The sequence below is a fragment of the Gavialis gangeticus genome, unplaced genomic scaffold (genome assembly GCF_001723915.1).
Source record: "Gavialis gangeticus isolate Ggan-Ray unplaced genomic scaffold, GavGan_comp1, whole genome shotgun sequence".
In the NCBI taxonomy this organism is placed as follows: domain Eukaryota; kingdom Metazoa; phylum Chordata; order Crocodylia; family Gavialidae; genus Gavialis; species Gavialis gangeticus.
In genome coordinates, this window is record NW_017729012.1 from 409,457 (window position 1) to 417,740 (window position 8,284).

Sequence of the window (8,284 nt, forward strand, 5' to 3'; positions counted from 1 at the left end):
TTTTTTTTTTTTTTTTTTGGGAGGGTTTAGTGCTGCCCTTGTCATGTGCCAATTTTTAGTAATAATGGGATATTTAAGAGTGAACTGGGCATGAGCCTGGGGTATAACAGTGGCAACCAATGAGCTAAACATGAACTAAATTAAAATAATTCCTCTGCGTTCCAACTGCTAACACTCAGAAGCACCAGACACAGGGACTAACAGGCACAGACACAGGTGTGCAGGGAGTAACAGGCACTGCTCCTTACACATCCCTTCTGTGACGATTTCTTGGTCTCTCTCTGCTTCAGTCTTCAAATACAAGTCAAGATTGTTTCAGAGGATGGAGCTATTTGCCTTTGATTTACTTATTTTGGCTTACTGATCACTCCAAACACTGCCTGGATTGCATTTGGTCCTAAAGTCAAACAAGTGATGTTTAATCAAACTACTGATTTAATCTATAATCCCAAATCTTCTTGTCCACCACTTGGGTTCCCTTATCCGTGGGGTCAGTGTGAATCCTGGAGCAGGTTGCTGACTGACAAATTCCTGCTCCAACGCCTACTGAAGTACATAGGGAGGCACTGATTAATAACCATTGCCATAGGCCCATGATGTCTGCATGTTAAGAGAAATTGAAAAAAACCCTCAATGCACTCATGAAACTGCAGCATTTATTCTTCTTTCAAGAGTAAAGTGGTGAGACTGCAGAATCAGCAGCCTCAGAAATTATAATGATGGTTTCAAATTTCTTTTAGTTGTAGTATTCTACAAAAGCATACAGAGATGTATATATAACAATCAAATGCTTTTTAAAGGAAAAATGGTCTAAGAAAAGACAGAGGTTCAAACAACGATGCACTATTTTCACTCAGCTAAAAAAGTCCAGTGATCCTGTTGAGAGGTGAGTATATTTAGAAATATCTGCTCAGAACTTCAGAGGTTCAGTCAAGATTATATGGCATTCGAGCAAACAATAAGCACAGACAGGTTGGCTAGAGTGCATTTAAAGAGAGGGTTTCTACTTTTCCCAAATATTTATTTAGGCATCCGTGAAACTGTAACTATTTGTGCCTCACCTTTGCAAGCACCGAGAATTAAAGTTATTTTCATCCTATGTGGGTAAATCTGTGGGTGCTGTTTAGAACTACTCACTAGCAGAAAGTACGCTTGCTTAATCCTCCCATTTTCTTTACCTCTCCCCACCTCTCCCTTTACCAGGATAATTGGCTACAACAATATTCCCCGAAAGGCAAAGTTTGCCTCTACTGTATTGCACTAGCAAATTTAAATAGCAGCAGAGAAGCTAGAAAGTCACTGCTTTGCCATCCCCATCCATCATGCTTTGATCTACTAATATTATTAATTTTCACATTTTGCATCTGCTTACAGGGAGCAGAGTTACAGACATGAAGAGGGAAGGAAAAGATTTATAAACCTGAAGTCCCCTTTTCTTTATTAGAAAGAGGACGAATGTGCCTATGTTGCATTGTGTATGCTATTCAGCAGTAACCATACATTTCAGACTTAATTTCCACATTCTCAGCTTGCGGCAGGTCAGTCATTCAGCACTGTTGTGTGCTCTTTACTTGCTAATCTAGATTTCAATGATATTCAGCCGATGTAAACTGGTGAAACTGCCCTGGCTTCAGTTATTCCTGCAGTTTACAGCGCTGAAGATCTGGTTTGGTATACATAAGTAGATCTTCACATCAATAAAGGCAGCTAAAATCTATGTTCATCTCCTATTACCTGTACTAGCGCCGTAACAGTGTGGGAACTGCTATAAGCATCAGTTAAATTATGTTGTTATGTATACTGCAAGATCACTTAAAGACCCCAATTGAGTTCAAGCTACAGATTTAGATTTAGATTTCAAAGCCATTTAGATCTGGGCCTGCAGCTCTGGTTCCAGTAGTTTTGCCCATTCTGTACTATAGGGGTGAACCAGGGAAGTGGGACCCCCCTGCTTATCTATCATCTGCTTTCCTTCAGTTGCCCACTTCACAAGCCCACCTTCTGCATTATAAATCTTTGGGGCAGGCTTGGGGGTTATGCTGTCTTCACTTGACAAGGCCTTAGTCAGGTTCTGGGCAGTCATGGAGGCCCGGTATCCCACAGTGCAGTAGCAGATAACGCGTTTATGTTGATTATGCTCTGAGAGAAAAGAAACAATAAACAAACAAAAATTGAATTAAAAGCTATGTCTAAACTGCTAGGATTTGCTCATTATCTTGGTATAGGCAACTCCAAATGAGGAAACCTCAAGCCTTCCGAAATCATGAGGTTGGCTTAAAAGGTATCAAGGATGCTTAAAATTGAATTGACTTTTTGGTTTTGAACCTTTAGGGTGAACCAGTGTCACATTTTCTCAGCCAGGATGGCTAGAAACTAAAAAAAAAAATAACTAAAAGTTCAGATTCTTTTGTGTTCACTTGACTCCAGGAACTGGGGCTTTATGGAAAGCATTCATTCCTATGAGTTGGCAAAACTGTTGTTACTATGAATATCTTGTAAACAATCATGACATACGCAAAGACGTAGACCAGGGCCTCTATCCTATAGTTTAAGCTGAAAACGTAGATGGGTCACTCGCACACAGTAGCATAACTAGGGGTGGCAAGCAGAGCACTGACTTAGAGGGCCCAGTGAGTCCATGCAACAGGCAGATGTAGGGACCCTTTTACACCCTCATACTACAGCTGATCCTTCTCTTGCTGCTGAATTCTCTGCTGCCCTCTCGCTGCTGGCAACAGCAATGCGCAGCACTTGGTAGTGCCAGAAGTGATGGCAGCGGCTGCAGTAGTAGGGTATGAGGGTGCCCTCCAGGTTTGGGCAATGCTTTTGTGCTCCCCCACTCTGGGCTGGCTAAGCTTTGACAAGCTTGTCTGGTATCTCCGCCATCCAACAAGCTAAGCACTTCTGAAAATCTGTCCCGTGTTACTGTTGCTCATTTGAATTTTCTGCCCTTAAAGTAGCTTAAAACCTGCTTGCGACAACAGAGAGAAGTTTCTGCTGAGACGGTGCATATACCTTGAGAGAGCTGCTTCTGCAGAAGTTCTTGTGGAGCATTAGTCTGAGGGTCAATTAGGATTGCCCCTGGCAGATGGCTGACTTCATATTCAGCTGGACTCCGGGTGTCCTAAAAACAGAACACTGATTAATCTTTAATCAGCCATTACTCATTAAAAGAAAACCTAAGATACCTGATAAGTAATATCTGCTTTGTCAATAATCCCATTTTAGAGAAGGGGTGTAGTTATGGAGTAGTGGTCTATATGACGGGGAGTAAAGGTGGCTGAATCAGGCTACTTTAATGTAGTGCCACCAAATGCAGCCACCTTTTGAGTATGAAGGCAGCACCCCACCATCTACTGTCCACTGAGTAGAATGGAAAATTTGACTAAGTGTAGTAAAACATTACTTTTATGCAGTGTGCCATTAGATCTGCAACATCTATCATCCTAGAGAAAAAAGGATGTTACGTAAGATCTCATCTACAAGATCTTAACACAGTTCATCTACCTCAGAAGCTGCTAAAGAACACTGCTGTCATTCACACCGGCGATCCCAGGGACTGTAAGTATTTATTACACAGTTCTTGGATCTCAGCTCATCCTGTTAATTGAAGCATCTTCACTGTCTCTCCACGTGATCACCTAAAAACTCAGACTTGTCATTATCTATGTTAATCGGTCCTGAAACATTTTATCCATACAATGTCAGACAGATTTTGTGCAGACTGTAGAACATCCTGCTTCAAATATGGTTAAATAATAGAGAACAGGGTATATATTATGGTATATTTATAACAAGCCAGCACAAAGTCTGCAATTTTTTACTCCAGCTCTATAATTGTAACTCAATAGAAGCAAGATCATAGTTATCACTGACTGACACGATTGTTAGAGCATATTTAATTAAAGACTTAACTGTTCACTTGAGTTCTATTTTTGAGGTCAAGGAACTGGCAGGTAACATGCATTTCAAAAGCCCATCCTGTGATAGCCTTTGCTAAAACAATTTTCATCTGGAGCTTATTAGACCCAGTTCTGAGGAAGCTTCAAGTCTGGTCGCAAAGACAGGGATTTTGTGGCTTTTTTTCAAACATGGGGACATGCGCTCATATAACTGGTACTTTCCAATTTCAGAAAACTAAGGGGAATGAGAAGAGATTCTGAGATTAAAGATGCTGCATTTTTTAAGGTAGGGGCCTAAGATATTTTAGGTTTTCTTTTAATGAGTTATAAATTGATTGTTCCCTCCATCTTGTTGAAAACAACAGAAACAGCTTTCCCTAATGCTTATCCATTCCAAAGTAATTTCTTAGCATGTTTTTTTATGAAATAGGGACAGAAATCACTGCCTTCCAGCTTAATGAAATCAGACTGTAAGACCACTCCACTGTCTTTCATAGTGAATGCAATTTCCACTTCTATAGGTTTGAATCTCTACACAGCACTGAACTTATCTTTCTACCTGTTTGATAAATACCTGGCACAGAGAAGGCACTCTAGGACCAAAAATTCAAAACAGTATTTAGCACCTTCGAAGGGTTTGAAGCACCCAGTTCTGCAGCCTCTACTTACATAAATCTGGCGTGAGCAACAACAGAGGCACTGGATTTCAAATGATAAGACTGATATAGGGTACATATGTAGATGGAAAAACTGAATTAAATTTATCTTTTAAAGTCATATGGAGTCTCCGTGTCAGCACTTAAAATTCCTGGTTCACAGTCGCATGTTCAGCCGTCTCACATACCTATATAGTTATACTGATTTTCATTTCAAAATCTTTTCCCAGAACATGTGACCTTTGTTCTTTTCCTGTGACTTTTTTATTTGTTCCCAGCTTTGATGGCCCAAAATTGAGGTGCATGACTCAATTTGGGCAAAACTACATGGTAATTTCATTCCTCTGACCAACCCATCTGAAGGGTCTTCTTCTCTGAAGTCATTCCTGGGAGAGGAATCACATTTCAGAATAGAAAAGCAGACACGTGGGATCTGTCTGATCTCTGCTTTTAGCCCAGAGTCTGTGTTTACCGGGGAGTAACTTTGTACTTTTTGATGTGATAATGGTAGTATTCCACAAGTGCTGAAACCTCATCTGAAAAAAGCAACTCTACTGTATTAACAAAAGCTAAGAGCAAGTCATTTTTGGCCACTTTCATAATCCAATTCCCAGGAGGAAGAAAAAAATCCATGTTACATAGAAACAGATGAGATTATAGAAAATTGCTAGCTAAGAAACTTAACATATTTTAACATACAAAATTAGCAATGTGAAATCAGTTACAGGTTCTAGGTGAGTCTGTAAATAGCTTTGTTGCTGTGGAGGCATCCAATACAATGACAGTGGGACTCATGAAATCAAAGTAGCGTGACAGCAGTATGCCATGGAGGCTGATTTTTGCCCAGACATGAAGGACACGCATGGCAATACTAGGCAGAACTGTAACTTTTGGAACAAGTGTGCAACCTCAGAAGCTGGGCTCCTGCCCAAGGTGCTGATGCAACTGTGCAGCTCCATCCTGCTTTTTCAGAGAATTTCATATATTAATGGTCTGCCTATGACAAAGCGCTGAGGAATGCAGCATTCGCTGCAGAGACTGATTGACCTTCACCCTTCATGTTCATTTAGGAACAGGCTGGAGGACCTGGCTGCTTTTAAACTGGGATTTACAGCTACTTGAGATCCCACCCTTTCTCTCCTCTTACTTCCAAACTGGACGCTGTCAATGGCTGGTGCAGCATCAGCTTGTAATAATAAATTGATGTGTTGCAAGTGCTAGATAAATCTTCCATCCACCTACAAACACATCTGTCTGGGAAACCGGGCCTAGAACCCTGATCTCATAAATCCAAAGATACAGGTCACCTTATCTGGCCTCAGTTTCCATCCAGGGACTGAATATACACCTTTGTAACTCTACTTTTTTTTCCGGAAAACAATCTGCTGATACTATGCATCATTAAATCTCAGATACTAAGTTTGTGCTGGGTAGGATCTGGGCTATGAGATCTCCAAGAAAAATCCAGATGTTACAAAAAGTGGTGTTTTGCCAGTGCCCACAATGCTAGAAGTATTAGTGGAAATTTAAACGCCACTTGCAGAAATAATCACACCCAGGCTATCCCACCACTTATCTAGCACTGATGCTGCTTCTGTGGTAAAATGGTGTGAAAAATCAAAGTGTACTCTCACACATAGTGGCCACTGACATATACCAGAAATGAGGTTAAGTAGGTGCTGCTTTTCTACAGTAGTAAACACCCTGAAATACCTTTATGTAAGAGACTTGTTTTCTCAAAGAATCCCAATGCAAAAAGCTGAAGCAAAGGACAAAAATTCTACATGGACAATGAGGTTATGCAAAATTTGTTAAACACACATGTTTTGTGGGTGTTGGTTGTAGCTGTGTTGGTCTAAGGACATAGACGAGGTTCTTTGGGTAAATATGATATCTTTTATTAGACCAACTCAATAATTGGAAAAAAATGTTCCTTGCAAGCCTTTGGGCGCACACCCCCTTCTTCAGGTACAGGGAGAGTTTGCTGAGTATTTTTGCCTTTGACACCATTCCCCCCGACCTCCCGTCTTGCACCTACTGTCTCCCATTCCCTTGGATCCTCACTGCCATGAATTTGCATTGCACAGACCTACATTTTGCATATTGGCTTCTATTCTACCAGGAGAGTGCGCACAACACCAGCAGATCCTCCCTATGCCTGAAGAAGGCTGTCTGTACCTGAAAGCTTGCAAAGAACAATTTTCCCAGCTATTTAGTTCATCTAATAAAAGATGTTGCATCTACCCAAAGAACCTCGTCTGCCTTACACACACACACATGCACACGCACACACTGACATCTTAAAATTAACCAGAAGAGAGACCAGGACACTAACGCATCTGTTGATTTTAATTGCAGACAACTTGCTTTTAGGCAATGAAATCAATCACTTACCAGAATGAGCAATTCCTCTGGGTTGTTTTCTATCCAACTTCGTAAAGTCTCTGTGGAAACAGTTTCAACTTCTGGAAATGATTCATGGACCCACTCGGTGGCTAAGCTCCTCATTTCTTTGGGATCGCTTACGTGACCCACTTTTTTCAGAAATTTTTCTGTCATTGTCCTTGTGGCTCTAAACAGCTGGAAAGAAAATGCTAACTAAAATCTCTTAGTTTATTTAGCAGATACTGGGTCACGTGGTACATTTTTATATGAGTAAACATGGGGCAGAACTTTTACCCTTCTAATCAGTCACGAGTGGTAGAAGTAATCATGTAGTATTTTTTATGTTTCTTAAAAAATATATAATATCAAAATCTGCCCCTATAATTCGTAACTGTGAAACAAATGTTTCGCCTAGCCATGGGGTTGTTGTTTTTTTTTCTTTCCTTACAGAAAATGTCTCAAATGTTTGGCAAGCCCATTTGAAAGCATACAAGTCAAGTCCATTATGTGCAAAGAGAGGCTGTTGAAATAAAGCTGAACTTTGATCGCTGAAAATATGCTACGGATGTGTTTCTCAACCCGCAGATCGCAACCCCAGAGCGGGTTGCAACAATAGACGAAAGGGTTGCGAACAAATTTTAAAGCAGAATCTGTTTTGAAAGGAGAAAAACATGGGAAACCATAGGTTTTCCCTGGCAGAGCTGCAGCCTGCAAGGGGCTGCTTGGGGGCCCCCGTGCCCCACGCACCCATCCCCTGCTTCACATACTGGGGGGCTGGCGCCTGGACACAGGGGGCAGCGGGTCGGGAGCAAGGGGCACTGGGTCGGGACCGGCCATTGATGTTTATAAATGGGTCTTGGCACAAAAACTGGTCTAGAGTTTGTGCTTTACCAGCTGACAGCAACCTCGATACAAAGCAAAGGGTCAACAAGGGATGTGGACTCGTAAAGCAGGGAGGATTTCGGCACTGTTTATGCAAATGGATGTCGCTTGCTTGCAGCATAGATCAACACATTGCTGCTCCCTGCACACTCGCTTGTAACATATATTAACACGCTACTGCTCCCTGCACTTGCATGTACACAATGAGCCGGTTTATTCTCTTTTCGAGCGAACTGGAGCTTTGCCCCGACCAAAGTCCAGCTGTCTGACACCTGTTTTATTGTAGCGTGTCTTACTTATTTTATAGCCTCACTCTTGATCTTTTCCTGGGATAACGGGGGAAAGGACGTTGCTTCCTGCATACGACGGATTTCTCTAGGGACTGGAAACTCTTCAAAATGACAAACAGCTTTTACAAAGGATTGCTGTCTTGGAAGTTTTAAAAACCGCGTTGGCTTG

General features: G+C 41.4%; 1 long non-coding RNA gene across 1 annotated transcript in view; it reads left to right on the plus strand.

Annotated features, from left to right (window-relative positions):
* Positions 1-7,477, plus strand: part of LOC109293200 — a 15,857-nt gene extending 8,380 nt beyond the window's left edge. Inside the window, exon 3 of the long non-coding RNA XR_002096264.1 lies at positions 6,917-7,477. This is a non-coding gene — a long non-coding RNA (uncharacterized LOC109293200). The remainder of the gene's footprint in view (positions 1-6,916) is intronic.
* The last annotated feature ends 807 nt before the right edge of the window (positions 7,478-8,284 follow it).